The sequence below is a fragment of the Typopeltis vanoorti genome, chromosome 8 (genome assembly GCF_054136105.1).
Source record: "Typopeltis vanoorti isolate ZY-2024b chromosome 8, IOZ_Tvanoo_1.0, whole genome shotgun sequence".
Taxonomy (NCBI): Eukaryota; Metazoa; Arthropoda; class Arachnida; order Uropygi; family Thelyphonidae; genus Typopeltis; species Typopeltis vanoorti.
Genome location: NC_143556.1, coordinates 112,345,264 through 112,361,375, shown reverse-complemented (window position 1 = coordinate 112,361,375; position 16,112 = coordinate 112,345,264). Strand labels below are relative to the sequence as shown.

General features: G+C 35.4%; 1 protein-coding gene and 1 long non-coding RNA gene across 14 annotated transcripts in view; one reads left to right on the top strand and one right to left on the bottom strand.

The window, feature by feature from the left end:
* The window catches only part of LOC150104289 (zinc finger protein 703-A-like), a 603,572-nt gene that overhangs the window by 516,035 nt on the left and 71,425 nt on the right, over nucleotides 1-16,112 (top strand). The window lies entirely within an intron of this gene.
* Nucleotides 8,690-16,112, bottom strand: part of LOC150104288 (uncharacterized) — a 238,947-nt gene continuing 231,524 nt past the window's right edge. For both annotated transcript variants that reach the window (XR_016548652.1, XR_016548653.1), the window contains exon 3: nucleotides 8,690-8,904. This is a non-coding gene — a long non-coding RNA (uncharacterized LOC150104288). The remainder of the gene's footprint in view (nucleotides 8,905-16,112) is intronic.

The window sequence follows — 16,112 nt, the reverse complement described above, 5'->3', positions numbered from 1 at the left end:
GACATATTGTGATAATGAATACAAGGACATTTAATTTTTTACATTTGAATTTGAATTCAAATGTAAAAAATTTCTTTCAAATATCGTGTTGTCGATGCCAGATTCAAGAAGACTAAATTTCAAATCCTCTCGCATTATTCTTCACGCAATTGCATTAGCGCGAAAATTTTGATTCACGCTGCACCGTGCAAATCTGGGTTGTTAATTGATGAAAGCTGTGCCGCGATCGTCAGGTGTTTGGTATAGTGAGAACAAAACAAAAATTTTGAGGTGCTATTTTCAAACACCTGCCACGCTCTTCAATAAGAAATTTGTGAGTTCGAATCCCATAGTAGGCCTTGTATGTTTTGCGAATATTTTTAGATGGAAGATAAGTTTCATTATCCTCTAACAGTAATATACTTCCCCTTAGGAAGCGAAATACCTCAACTAACACCGAGAGATTAATTCTTTTTGTATTGGCTCTCCCCCCTCTTAAATATAGGAAATGGGCGTGTATTAATTTTGTAACTCACGCAGGCGTTTATAAAGAATTTTTTTTTTGTTTCTACGTGGAATTTATTTTGAAAACAATAAAAAATAAATTTTTATCCGTACAGGCGTAAAAAGTTCAATTAAAAAAAAAAAAACTCCAGCGGTTAAAACCGCTGAGGCCTTTGATTTCCTTACAGGGAGTAGGTGAGGCCGTTTTAGTCCTATCTAACTTTTTGGAGACTAAGGGAGGGGGGTTCAATCTCCACTGGAGGCCAATTAGAGATAACTGGCACAAGATTATCACTAACAACATCCGGCAGCTGTATTATTTTTATTTATTTCCTATTATAAAATTCCCTCTGTATTCTATATGCGAAGCTTGTCTTCTCATAATTTGAAGAAAAATCTTATTAGTTCTTTATGCATTTTACTGCATTAATAAAGGGCTCTTTTCTTCATAGTAATCTCACTGTACAAATGTCAAGTTTGTTATCAAGAAAAATGGTACTTTACTCAATTTCCCCATTGATATTTTAGTTTCTTCTTTAGTTGTCTAACAAGAAACTTTAATCAAAATAAATCGCAACGGTTTGTTGATACCCTTTTCCCAAACAGATTTATTTATATTACTCTATAAATGCACTCTTCTTTTGAAGGTATACGAACAGTATCGCTCTTACACCCAAATTAAGCTAACTTCTTCCCAACTAAAGTTGTCATCCTGCATTAGTGACCTACAGTTTGAAATAATCAATATCCAGCTACTTGGAGAGCTAAACTGCTGTCGATGTGGTTACTTTAGAGGCCTTATTCAATTAATCTGTTCCGAACGTAGGTGTTATTAGTCAGAAAGTATTACAAAAGCACACATGATAGGTGACCCCTTCTCAAATTTGTACTTAACTGGCATTATCTAGACCCTAAACCAGTAACTGAATTTAGAGGCGTATTGACAAGGCCTCAATCACCATTCTTCAGTTATCCCGATAACAAATCGAAATTGGTGAGAAACCAATAACGACCATCCTCTATACTGAAGAATCTATAAAACAGTGGTCGACGAACCCGTCCATCTGGAGCCTTCCTAGATCGATCGTGAACTTTCTCCCAATTTTTTATAATTATTATTACTTAAGCAGTTTGAAATCTGTAAAGTTCCTTTTATTTGGAATAGCTGTTAAAACGCTGATAGTTGTGTTTACCAGTCATTCAAAATAAAAGCAACTTTGCTGTTTAATTTTGTATGGTATCGAAAAAGATGTCTTTATAGATAAGAAGGATATTTTTGTCATCCCAGTGAAGTAACTTTTCAATATTCAAGTGAATTGTGTAGTTAAAAGAGATTCATTTAAGTGGCTTGAAGATACTGTACGATGACGCGTAACGATAGACAAATCTCTTGGGAAGTTGTTCATAGATAAAACAATGTTGTCTCTAGTGCAATGGTAATTACCTAAAGAAGCTATTGAGTGCAATGTTAGATAGTGGCAATGCTAACGAGCTGTAGTAACGAAGTCAATAATGGCGGTCATAAATATTCTATAACATGACAGCATGCGTACTTGAAACAGTGTTTAAACCCAGACAATAACTCCTCTCTCTCTTTCTACTAGCCAATAAGAACCATTCAATTTCCAAAATGCTTAAGTTGTCTGCCACTTAGTAACACAGACGCTATTATTTACGACAAACGTACCAAACTCTTATCCTATTTAACCCTTTTCCTACCCTCCCCCACTTTTCACTTTGATTTATTCTGTTTTGCAAAGGAAGAGGAGGAAGACGGTATGCTTACAGAAACGCAGCTAATAAGAAAAGCATGCTAAAAACACGTAATGTGTGGGAAGACAGGCAGATAACTGCTGGACTTACTGCGGATCTGATGTAGTAGCCGCGCCTGCTTGTGCACTTGGCGCGGGATTAAGAAGAACATCTAATTCTGTCGGAATTCCCATACTCGAAGGCGCCCGAGGCATACAGTAATGAGGCTATAAACCGAAGCCACGTCGGCCCGGAGTCACCCATAATTGGCTATGGAATTTATGGATATTTAATGTCACAGTGTCTCCACTAAATACAACGTTACGGCCTTCCATGTCGGCGAACGTTCCATAAAGTTCCGAAAGGGTGACATTTATTCTGGCTTCATACATGAAATATAACCTTCGTTCTAATCGAGCACATCTTTATTTTTCCGGCGATAGACACACAGATTGCCGTCTTTTAACTCTGTCCGGGAGGTTGGAACACTGATGTCCGGTCTCCCAAGGCATGTAATTTTAGTAAGGCTATATAACTCGTGCCTCTGTCTACGGTTTTATCTTTTACTCGGCGAGAGGAATAATTTGAGAAAATATATGGACTTCAGCGTTTCTGCAAGCTTCTTATGTAGATGATTATGTTACGGAATAAATAACGAGCCCAGTCTTAGCGTTGTTTATTGCACTATCGAAAAACAGATGAATGTCGCAGACTAAAATAGTGCATGTCTTATTGTACGTACACACGCACACATGTGCAGTTTAATATCTTTTCAGTGTTTTGTGGCAACACTCAATGAAAAGCATAAAATATAAGCAGATCTAACCGTCCTTCTATCCTCTGAGGGAATATAATCAGATCATCTGACCTGATTTGATTCATTCAAATCTGTTGTGCAAAGAGATGTATTAGAAAGACTGAATATTTCGAAACATGCTGCTTAGCTGACAATATAATAATGTTGCTGTCGGAGCTTTATTTTGTTATGAATTTATCAATTTTTATAAACTCTTAGCTACAAAACAAGCAGGCTATAACCACACAAATTGTACCACATTTAATATCAAAAACAAAATCGTTATTTGTTCAACATGACTCAGATATTCTTGCTTGAATGGTTTGTTTTCTTATAGGAGACTTAACTGAAAAAGTCGAGGAAGAAATAGTGACTTTTCAGGACTTAGTCTTCATGTTACGTAGTTTTTATCAAGTCGGTTACACAGTCTTGTTTCAAAAAAATAATATAAAACGGGCATAAATACATACATTTTGTATTACGCACTAAAATATTTAAGGCAGTAACTCCAATACTGGAGAGGGTCACTAACTACTCTCATTACAGAAATCGCTAGAGTCAAAATTCGTTTTACCTTCGACTTCAGTTAGTGGAGCAGCAGTTTTATTCGACAAATTTATTTAATATATACTAGGTTGATATATTAAATAACTACAGGATACAGTGGTTTATATACGACTTCATATATAGGAATCGTTATGAAGCCTTGGATCCTTACAATAAAAAAAGGGGAAATATAGAGAGCAAAGGCATAATATCATTAGCAACATATTAAAAGATTATGAAGTACAGATAATCAACTAAATTGTGAATCCACCATGCAACTTGGGAGTAATAAATCAACTAGGCATTGTGAAATGGTAATTCAGTAACCATTTCGTTATTACTATCATCATTAGAGTCGACTTCCCCCCCCCCACAGACGTTTAACATAAAATATAGTGCTAATTAAAGAAACATTTGTGATATAGTGCTAGTACTATATAGATATATAAAACTGACCGTTTCCATGAACTTTATGAAAATATCGAAAAACATATTTAAAAAATATGCAAATTAGATGCATATTATATAGAAATAAATGAATGTATTGAATATTCTTTGATTAAAATTAGCAAACCAAATGCGTATTTAAAAATTATAATCGCCAGAGAACTGTCGGCGCGGTTAGCCTAGTGGCTTTGCGCCTCGCAACCATATGCCTGGGGAAGTGTCCTAGGTTCGATTCCCGTCGACGACGTGAGGAGCTTAAGGATCTTCCACAGCCAAGTTAGCCGATCTTGGGCGTGGACAGCAGGGTTTTTCCCCCAGTTTATCTGGGGTTTTTTCATCCCGCAAGCAGGCAAACCGGTCCCGTGAATACACACGAATGCAGTCAGGAATACTTAAGACAATCCCGACCGGCATAGTTAAATTAAGGCTGAGCCCGGGTAAAAATAGGGGTGATTGAGGTGGTGTCGTACCTCCCCGTGAATATTGAATTTTCGTATTGAATCACCATACGAAATGAATGAATGAACCAGAGAACTTGTTCCCCAATGAAAGTTTTTCAAAATAAGTATATAGAAAAAAATTATCTGCAAGTCATGACTACGTGTTTTGAATAGCTTAAGTACTTTTAGAAATTTATTAAAGAAAAATATAATAATACACAATCTCTGACAGCACTGTGTATATGTCAGAGATTGATTGTTTTATTATTGTTGACTGTGGTTTTTATAAAGTTTGCACCTTCTTCAATATGTGCAGAAGATATGCTTTCTATAAATTCCGCTTTACTTGATATAAACAAAGTAGAATCTGTTTAGCTGATTTTCAATTGTTCTGACGTAATAACTTATAAGAAAATGCATTTTTTAATGGAGAAGAAATGCCGGCCTTCAAACAAATTCAGAGAAGTTCTGCCTCAGAAATCTTCAAATGTTAAAACTTGGTTTCAGAATGGGAAAAAACATTGAATAGAATTTAAACTTTTTTCCCCCTTCAAGTTCACAAGTGAGTGGCGTCTATTGATATTGAATATTGGCGATCATTAGAAGACTAAAAAGAATATGAGGAGAATCAAGTGAGGAATTTTTCCATGAAAACACACACAAAATGACTTACGATTCATCAGTGAATTCTCCATCATGTTCAGTCTTACTCTTCTTTGTATACGTATTTTACGAAAATAACTTGAACTTCATTCTAATTTAAAGCCGTAAATGCAAATTTACTACTCATCTCCGTACAAAAATTGTTCTCCTTAATTCTTACTGATTACCATTAGTTGCTTTGTTGACATGAAATTATTTTTGTTTAATTCAGTTTAAATCTCAGAATTCCATATAATAATAATAATAGTAAACTTAGATTGACTTTTCAACCATTAGTCTTAATTCTAATTCAATGATGTGCACCGCCCCATACAGATATCCCAACCTTGCTCACTGAATCACTCGCCGAACGACAACTGGCATCCTCATATTAAAATGTCTAATTACATTTTCCATGATGCCCTTCGCAAATGCACAAATATGGGATTGTGCATTTGTCAGGTCTGATATTCCATGCGTAAGATTATCGAACCTGGAATCTCCCTTTTTATCACCCGAGATTTACTTACCTCACTTTGTTTACTGCCTCTAACATTCTCCTAACTCTAATTGCTTCAACGACCCACTTGACTCAGATCTCTAAAAGTCGATCACATACATCTTTCTTAATGACGTCCACAATTCAGGCTGGCTTCCGTTCTCCAATTTTACTGACGAAGCCGGAAAAGAAGTGCAACTGTTTCCTATCAGTAATGAGTTAACACAAATTCTCCACCAAAATTCCTGATAACCTCATTCTCCTAACAGCTTTCCCTCCAAATACACCATTGATATTGTACACTTCTTGGAAAATCTTACTAACGTTGTCTCCTTTTCTACAAATCATCCTTCTCGCAGTGATTCTTATCATAAGGCACAAAAACGGTGCCAACTGATACGACCGTAATTTCTGTGCCTCGTTTCCATGGTTGGATTGTTGCTGCTCTTCAGATCCTAGCATCTCCTGTAAACTAATAAGGGAAATTATTCTCGCTAGGATGAGTGCTTTTATTCTCCACTCCACTGAAAATCCTCAACCTTTCTGGCTCCTCCAGTCAAAAATTCCAACCTCTCACTCAGATTACGCTATAGCTCGCAAAAGCTGCAAAAACTCAACCAACGCAAAGTTGGTAAGGGCCAAATGTACCAAGCTTGTCTAGTGCAGTCCGTCCCTCATGAAGACTATAGTACGTAACTTCTGTCCTATGTTTCACCTCTTGCACATTCTGATGGTACAATGGTAATAACACCTCCTAAAGATAAGACAGACCTCTTGGCATTAGTTTTTTCCTTGAACTCTTGTATAAATTACCAAAGTAGATCTCCTATTATCTCACAAACTATCCATAGCATACCTCCTCTGAAAGTCCCCCAGAAGGAAATCAAAAATATTCAGCAGGTTTGATTTCAATATGTCTCTTGGTCCTGATGGCATTCCTTCAGTTGTACTTAAAGCTTGTTATCCAGACCTCATACCAATTATTATCGTCTCTTCAAGCTATCATATTCATCTAGCATCAATCCATTTTATTCTTTTTTGCCGATGAATTATTTTTTTTCCTTTAGAAGTCCGAACTTCAGACACTTACTTAAATTTCTTTTGACATTTGTATTGTTTACTTTCTTTGTGAGATTCTTTTTTTTCTTTTGCCAAAGTGAGAAAAAAATTGCTAGAAGAACCTAATCTCGATTTGTCTTCTTTTATCTTGATAATATTTGTATACATCTTTGTTTCTCTAGAGGAGGTTTAGTAGCTAATTGTTGATTTGGCTTGGTACCATATCTAGGATAAAATTTCTAATATAGAGAAATGCCGATAAATCATTAGCTAATTAAATATTTTAAAAATTACTTTTAAGTTTTCATTGATATGATATTAATTATAGTGTATTATATCACATCGTGTTATTGTTCATTTACATGCTGAACTAGCAATATGTACAAATTCAAATATACTAGCTCGGTTTGCAAATACAAAGCGAAAAAGATTACTTTTTTTTTTCGTGCTTTAATTCTTAATTCACGAACTTCTTGGCGCGTTTATTGTGTAATTTTGTGTATTTGTGTGATTGTTTGGACTTGTTCATTGGTTTGAAACTGATTAAAAACAGTAACATGCAACAAGCCTCTTCAGACTGTTTTTCCATTTTCACGGGCTCACTCTTCCTCTTTCTCTTCAATGAAATTATTAAGATTTTAATAAATTCTCAACTACGAATAATTACAATAAGTATTCTGAATTTGATATGGTTTCCGGTTATCCCTTCTGAAGTATGAGAAAAGTCAATCTAGTCAAATTGAGAATTAATCATTTAGGGAAAATAGCGATAATATTAAGCGATTTTTAAGGAATTTAAGAGATTAGAATTCCAGACGCTCATATATTTAATTTGATTATTATAGTGTTCTATATCCCATCAACATTTCAACAGCATTTACGTGATTAATAAATAAATAATATTGTTCATGATACTATTTTAATGAGCTTGAGTAAGTGTGGCTATGAAGATTTGATTTATAATCATTAGTATACAGTGCATTCAGACAGCTTTTCTAACCAATACAGAAACTTCATCCTTAGGTATGTGCTAAAATTACATGCTTTAATTAAATCACAATTACACCGAATTGGAATAAATATTAGAAAAACGTACGTTGCGCTTGAGTTTTTCTATTAAACCTGTGAAAAATAGTACAACAAGTAATAAGCCTGATGAAATAACTATATTTTCTTAAAGCCATTGAAAAATATATTTTTAATAATTTATTAATACATAAATTTGCTACAAAAAACAACTTTCTGTTTGCTGCTCCCATGTCCTCCTCCCAGTATTTTTCAGGATTGCCATTTTTAAGAGCGTTATTTTGTAACAGCATAGCCAGCAGAGGCTATGTTGTTATTATTCACTCCCAGAGATTTGAAAAATGTTTACCACTGAAAATATTACAGATGCACTGAAATTGTTAATTTTGTAATGCTCTTTAACTCTGAATCATCCTGATTACTTCATAACATAGCACGAGGTATTAGATTAAAAGTTAAGCTGTCCTAACAATACTTGGAAAATAACATGCTATAATTTCAAAGTGAGTGTTTTTTGCATCAAATATTTTGCTGTCTTCTTAATCCTTCCTCTTCTACGGAGTCGAGGTTTTTTATTCTTGCAACCTAGTAATTCGAGGATAAGGTGGTTAGCCCTATGTCTCCCAGTGTGTCCTATGCCTGTAGATGCGTGTATTCACGGGGCAGGTTTGCCTGTTCTGGGAGACGAAAAACCTGTTTTTGGTCCCCCTAGAACAGGGGGACGAAAAAAATGAGTTTTCTGGGGGGAAAACCCTAACTCCATATGAGACCGGCTATCTCACCTTTAGTCGAAAGAGAACCAGATAAAAGTTCCTCACGTCACTAACGGGAATCTAACCCAGGTCTTTCCGACCAAAGGGCTTCGTCTATGATGACTGAGCTAGGGAGGCTATATTTTACTGTCAATAGGTCATATTTAATAGAATAACGAACGTTCCTTGTAAAATGTAAATGAATGCTACATCGAATAAGAGAAGTTATCAAAAATGAATCGAAATCTTTAGGCATTACAGCTTTAATATTTTTCAGTGGTCCAAAAGTAAAAAATATTTTTTAATTCTGGGTTATTGAAATTTTAATTCAGGAAGTTAAAAATATATCTCCAGAATCAACATGAAAACAGCAGTCTATGATTTAAGTGAATTGGAAATAATGCGAGTAACACGAGTCACTTTTTTCTTAAGAAATATCACTGTTTTGTCACGAAAATTTACCTGAAAAACAACCAAATAAGTCATTTTCAATGTTATTAAATTTCAGATATTTTGACATTAATATGCAAGTACACAATAATGATAAGAGATTTAATTGTCTTTTTTATATTTATGTAATGAATTCATATCGGAAAAAAAGACAATCAGAATGCGTATGTAAAAAAAAAACAACTAAATATTAATCCATAGTACAATTTCAGGAATCAAAAGAATGATAAAATGTATATATTAGACAGGGTTAGCAATTAGGCAGGGTTAGCAATGCTTATTAATCTTTGACATAATAATGTCAAAGATTAATAAACATTAATTTTAATAACGAATATGAATATCAAAAGTAGAGCTGTTTTTGAGTTAAATTTTTCCTGAATAAATTGCTGCTGAAGCAACTTTGACTGAGGCAGCATATAAAGTGTGTTTATTGTGAGCGTTCTTCAGGCCTCTGTTTATTTTTGCGGACTGAAAAGAAAATTGTGCGAAAAGTCTTTATTTTTTTAATCTGAAGGAACGTTAGCTGGTCTCATATGGAGGCATAAGGGTTTTCCTTCCATAAAAACAGGCTAACTGGTCAGGGGAACACACGCAATCAACAGACCTGGGCCTTCTTCAGCCGCCATTCTAAACAGATACAACCTTCGTACGAGACCTATCTCCTTCAGTTGAAGAGACATTATAAAAGTTCTTTGGGTTCTTGAGATGCAGAGTGATGCTGCGAAAAGCAGAGCACATCCCGTTGGTGAGTTATGAAATAGCCAATATTTATTTCGAGTCCAACAAACTCGAAAATCCCAAGTGAGAAATATAAACCAGAGAAAGACAACAAACTTTCCAGAAGGAATAAACACAAATACAGAAAGTTACAAACAAAAGAAAAAACAAAAGAATACAGAATCACGATTGTATTCTGTAGTTGAGGATTTTCGTTAGGTAACAGTGGACCAAACAATAATAATTAATAAATAAAATTAATTAATTAAAATCACATCAAAGTATTGTCTCTATTTAAAGTCAAATTCAAACGATAATATTGTGATTTTTACATAAAACTCGTTTAGTGAAAAATTGGTCACATTCAGAAAGATGTCACAAAAAACTGGATCAAACTGAAGTGCATTTTCAAATCTATGAGGATATGTTGAATACTGCTGAAGCACATTAGTTCAGAAAATAGCGATATTTTAAATCTGAACACCTTACCATGAAATAAAAGCGGTGTAAAAAGTGCCACATCCCTTGGCATGGCAAAAAAGCCTCTGTATCTCAGTCAGTGTAGACCTGCTTCGAATCCTATATATGACGCAATGAATCTTTATCTGGTGTTTTCAATCAAATAGTGAGTCGGTCTCATACGAGGGGAGAGGGATTTTTCTCCCGAATACATCTCTAACGAAATTTTGCCACAAATATCTGAACAAACACTATTTCTTCAAGTCTTCTCTTTCCCTCTCGCATTGGAGTGTTGAACTCCTGTAATTCTGATGCAGTGTCGAACTGGGACTCTTTCCTTCAAGACAATGGATGCTTGTTATGACCAATCTGTTTGAAAATATGATGCATCGTATGTCACGCTTTTAAGACATCCATTTCTCTTCCTTCTTTGAGGTGTGTGAAAGACATTCTCGGCTGTCAGACAAAACTTTCAAGTCTATACGGTGATGGAATATCTGATGTGCTTAGTTTTTAACGATCCCACCCGAGCATAGGATTACTCCGAAGTGACCACCTATCACACAAGGAGTGAACATACTGATGGTGTATTGTCTTTGTCACATGAGACAGATCCATGCGTGATGAGAGTTTGGTCAGACATCGTGTTCACAGTAGTCTCATTGATATATCAACTGGCGTTTACTTCAACGCCGCCGCCTTAACAGCTTTTTGCAATATCATTTCCTTTTGCCACACTCTTTACGAGATAAACTGCCCTCGAATTTAGACACTCCCATATACTTTTCTCCTGAATTTTTCATTACTTAAGTCTAACGCATCTCCCTCTTTGTGAAGACGAATTTTGGGAAATAATACCTCATACTTTACACCTAATCTCGTAATGAATAAAAAATGTCGAAAAAAAAAAAAAAACTAAACCCGATTGGCAGTTTAATCCGATTTCGTCATAGAACAAGTTCCACTTTCCTTAGGGCGATGTTGCCAGATCAACCAGCCAGAGAAAAGGCGATTTTTTTTTTTTCAGCGAAGCTTATTGAGAATTATTTTAAAAGTTTTTCAACTCATTCATTCGTTAATTGTGGCGAAAGGGAACGCCTACAAATACACCGGAAATTCTACATTATTTCCTGACGGTTTATTTTAACAGCTGATATGTCGTGTGGTTTATTTTAATGGTTCCTGTGTCGGAGGCGAGCAAGGAGGAAATTCCTGCGCCGAGAACACTGATGGAAAATCTCTGATAATGTCTTCTACCCACCTAGCGAATATGCCAGCAAGGACAGACGGTTTCCTCGTAACCTCCCCAGGACTAGCACCGTCTCCAAAGGATGATAAATGAGCGCAATGGCCAAGGTCAAACCAGCCTCCGATATCAGATTATTCATCAGCTTCAGCAGGAGATGCCAATTTGGGCATGAGCACGCATTACTTCCTTTTGCCTTTGCCGGCATGTGTCCGATGATTAAGACAATACGTGCCGAAGAAGCATTTCACGACCCGGGTTGTGATGATGGGTAAGGTAGTTAATGAGGAATTTGCGTGCACGCTACAATAATTATCATAATCAGTATTACAAAATGTACACGCTTAGTTTAATTGTTTCACCGCACAGAGGTTCCTTCTTCATGTGGGAAGCGATGCCGTAGTGGCCACCGCTGGTGAAATGTAAAATAACCTCCAATTTTCTTCTGACAAATGACAGATGTCGGACGTGCAGCGTTCATTAACAGGGTGGCTGCCACGGGGTTATTTTCACTGCCGATTTGCCTTAGACGAGACGGACTTTCTTATGTACGCCATTAGTCAATCCAAGCGGTGAGTGGGATGCAGAGGGAAAAAAAGACGAAAAATAAGAGGGATAAAGTAATAAAACACCGCCTACTAGAGTTTCGCTAGTGTGTAATATACTTTAATTTTGGTATGATAGATACCAGGTAGTGTTTCGTATCTTAAATTAAAAAACAAAAACAAAAAAAACTCGCGTCATTTATTGGAACCTTATTAGTTTAATGTAAAATCTACCATTAGTCGTAATTTATAGTTAGCTAAACCGCAATGAAAAACACTCAATTTTATAAAGAAACAGGCACACTTTTGTATCCCACTACGATCATTTGCCACAACACAAAACAGTTCGTTTAAATAAATAAAAAGAAAAACAAAAAAGCTGTTAAAGTTTTAACAATTCGCAAACAACTCCTTCAAGCAGTTAAGCAAATGTTATCTAAGAATACAAACGAAACCAATAAACTCAAATGTGTGGCGATTATTAATTGCTGGTCTTATGAAGTAATGAAGGTTGAATTAGCAGTTCGTGTTAGCTCCACTTTTCATTGGCACAATTAAGGATAGGCACATTAAATTGCACACTGTCCAAAAATGTGATCATCCGAGCATTAGGTCATGAACTGTGACACTTCGATGGTGCAAAGAATGCTACATCCCGAACACTAGTGATTAAGGTTTTCCATTGCTTCATTTCGAACTACCGATTCGAGTGAAAACAGTTACTTCCGGTTACACGCGTTGCCATTCATATGAACACCTGTCCAGCAAAGCACTCTTTCTACTAAGACTAATAAGTAAGGTTTTTCAATATGCTCATCTCTTTCTTATAAAAAAGGAGATGAGCATGTTGATTATTTTCAGACGGCGTATTTTCTATTATTGTGCGAATCTGAATATTCAACTATTATTCAAATGACACCTTGCATCCTAACTTTTAGTTGAAGACTACCTTAATTCTCCCGCTCCCCCCCCCCAAGTATGGAAAGTCAGAAAAACAAGAACAAGTTGACATAATAAGAAACTAAATGTAATTCGTTAAACTGGAATTACTACTGTGAGCTACTTAGGATGACTATCGTTATGTCACTCGACTTAGCACTGCTTAAAGAATTTAAATACAACTATATTTGTCTAACACGTTATTTTATATTCCGTGCCAAAAGATATTAATCTCTATAGCAGAACACATCAAATATTTACGTCTCTTTCTGCATTATTTATTTCGAATGGCATATAATACGAATTATCCGAAATGTATGATTAAAATCGTTCAATTAAGTTAAGGGGATGGTGTTATCATCTTCCGTTTACTTACAAAGAGTTTACATTCAGGTCCAATTTACTTAAGCCACAAATATAGAGTTTAAAAAATATTTTAGCGAGATTTTGACGCTACATGGGATTAGTTGTTATACTGAATAAAGTTACGTAAAGGCATTTCGTCTATTTTTGTTTTGTAGACCTTACTATTCGGATTGTACGAATTTTGATGAAATGTAGCATTTGATTCGACAAGTTTGCTGAACTTAAATTATTTTCATCGTAATGTATCCAAGCCCAGTGTAACGTTCACAATGGGCTTGGATATGTGAAAGGAAAACGCAAGAAAAATAGGAGAGAGATCACCAAGCGTCTTTTGCTGATAACATCTGATATTTACCTAGAGATGAATAACTGGTTCGTATAACGACTCACCAGCATTCGACTTGATTATTGAGATATAATTGTTAATTAACTATACCTACAAGCAGTAACTCTTATCTGACTTTATATTCATAACGTGTCTGCATCCTTATAATCCGTTTACTTCCTGCATTGGTTTCTTGCATACTTTCTTATTCCAGTGTTATAGTGTCTATTCTTTACAATGAATGCGCTGATGATGATAAATAATTCATGTGTGATGGAAAATTATATGCTGTCATTTGTTAATATGAAGATTGTGCTTTTTATATAAACAATCGCCTGATTTATGTTTATTCTTAGATAGCTGGAAAGATAATGCGATTTGACTGTCCTTTTATGCATAATAATCATAAACGACTTGTTGTGTTTGTCTCGATAGCCAACAGTTTTTATTAATCAGAATAGTGTATTCTTTGAAATTTGAAATGTATTCTAATGTTCAGCAGAGCTAATATATGCCATTGCTTAGAATAAATCACTTAGCCTGTGTGTTTTATAACTTGTTTAATCGAGGCTATTTTAGTCTTTTATTGCTGTGTTCTGAGTATGTCAATTGTTTTTATTTTTTCATTTGAAATGTACCAAAACAAAGAAGAAAAAATATTTGTTTGTTAGTCTTTCAAAATAAATTATTTTGTGGTTGAAAATTTAGAAAAATTGTTTGTACTGGTTTTTCTGCATCTCAATGGCCCAATCATGAGAAATTTCTTTTTTGTGTGGTCGTGAGTTTTCCTTGGAAGTGTTTATTTGCTTTCGAACAGATTATATTATTATGTGAGACCTCCAGAGAGTCAAGGATTCATAGAGGGAAGAGCTACACATCATCCAAACCAGTCATACCTTCCCTTCAATTCACTAACAGATGCATCTACTACTTCAGCAGGCAAACTATTCCAATCACCCACTGCTCTCTGAGAGAAAAAAATCTAGCTGCTATCACTTTCTTAACGCGAACAAATTTAACTTCCATGGATGTTAAATGTCTCGTCCCACTCTATAAAGTGAAAAATTTCATCAAACGATGTCCTATATCACGCATTCAGAAGTTTGTAGAGCTCTATCATATCACCTCTCTTTCTCCTGTTAACCAGAGTCTGCAGTCCGCATACTTGCAATCTGTCCTCATAATCTAAATTCTAGAATCTTGATATAATCTTTGTAATTATTTTCTGTGCCCTTTCCACAGCTTCTTTATCCTCTAAGAACTCAGGAAACCAAACCAGTGCACAGTAGTTCAGATGCGGTCTTATAAAGAAAGTCTTATAAATGCGGGCTTGTAAAGAAACAAGATTACTTCAATATCTGTATATGTTAATATTTAACATATTAATAATATCTTGGTAATCGTTTCAACATCGTTATTATCTTCTGAGTTGTATTTGCAATTTTTTTTTGCTATCTGACCTTTGAATTTCAAATTCCTATCGCTGATAATTCAAAGGTCCCTTCTAGCATAATCTTGCTAATATAATATGCCGTCGGAAATCTCATCAAGCCAAAGTGCATAACTTTACACTTAATAACATTGAACGGGTAGTCATTTTTTTCTGCTGAAATTTCCAGCCTATTCAAATCATTCTGTAAGTGCTGGATATCCGCTGGTCACTTCAATCTGGCAGATTCGCACTCACCGCATAACACTTTTATGATACCTCTCTGTCAACCATCTTTTATTTATCCAAGTCAAGAGTTTATATTCCAATCCCATATTCTCCAGTTTATGCAACAGCCTTTTACGTGGCATCCTATTAAATGTCACAGCAAAACCCAGCTCGGCTGCGACATTGTTACAGAATGTGAGCAAATTGCTAAAACGTGGCTTCCCTTTAGTAAACCTATACCTTTCATTGCAGAGTATAGCTTGTCAATCTACCCATTTCTGTATGCGAGTTCTTGCAACTTCTTTAAAATATTCACTACTACACCAGATATATTGATATATGTCGATAATTAGATATCGGTTTCTGCACCATCCTTATACAACGGAACTATCATATATTCTTTCTATTCTTGTGGTATATTTCCCTAAGCCGAGATTCAAATTATACAAGCATGTCAAAGGTCCGCCTCGATTCCATCTGTCCCTGTTTCTTATCCAGGTTTTGCAGCAGGTCTTCAACCTCATTTTCATGCACCTCTAACTCTTCATCCAATGTAATAGTATCATTGTGCACCATGTTACATACACCTTGTTGATATATCTTGGCAAAGAAAGCACCCATTAACTGAACAATCGATTAGCTTCTGACATTAGAGTACCATCTGCATTCAGCAAAGTTATTCTTTCCATTCATTCTTTCCTTTACTTGCGGCAAAATTCCTTTTGGATTGCCTTTAGTCTGCACAGCTGCCTATCTTTTTTGTCATTCCTAAAATTACAATTCTCTTTACACTCGATCCAAGAGAATTGTAAGGAGCATCAGGAACTTTGTTCCTGATGCTCCTTATACAATTTTCTATACTTAGATATACAATCTGCTTAGTCTTGTTGCCCAACTTTCTCTTTTCCTCATCAGACACACTCCAAAGGTCCGAACCCAAAGCGAAAACATTTCCACCCCTTC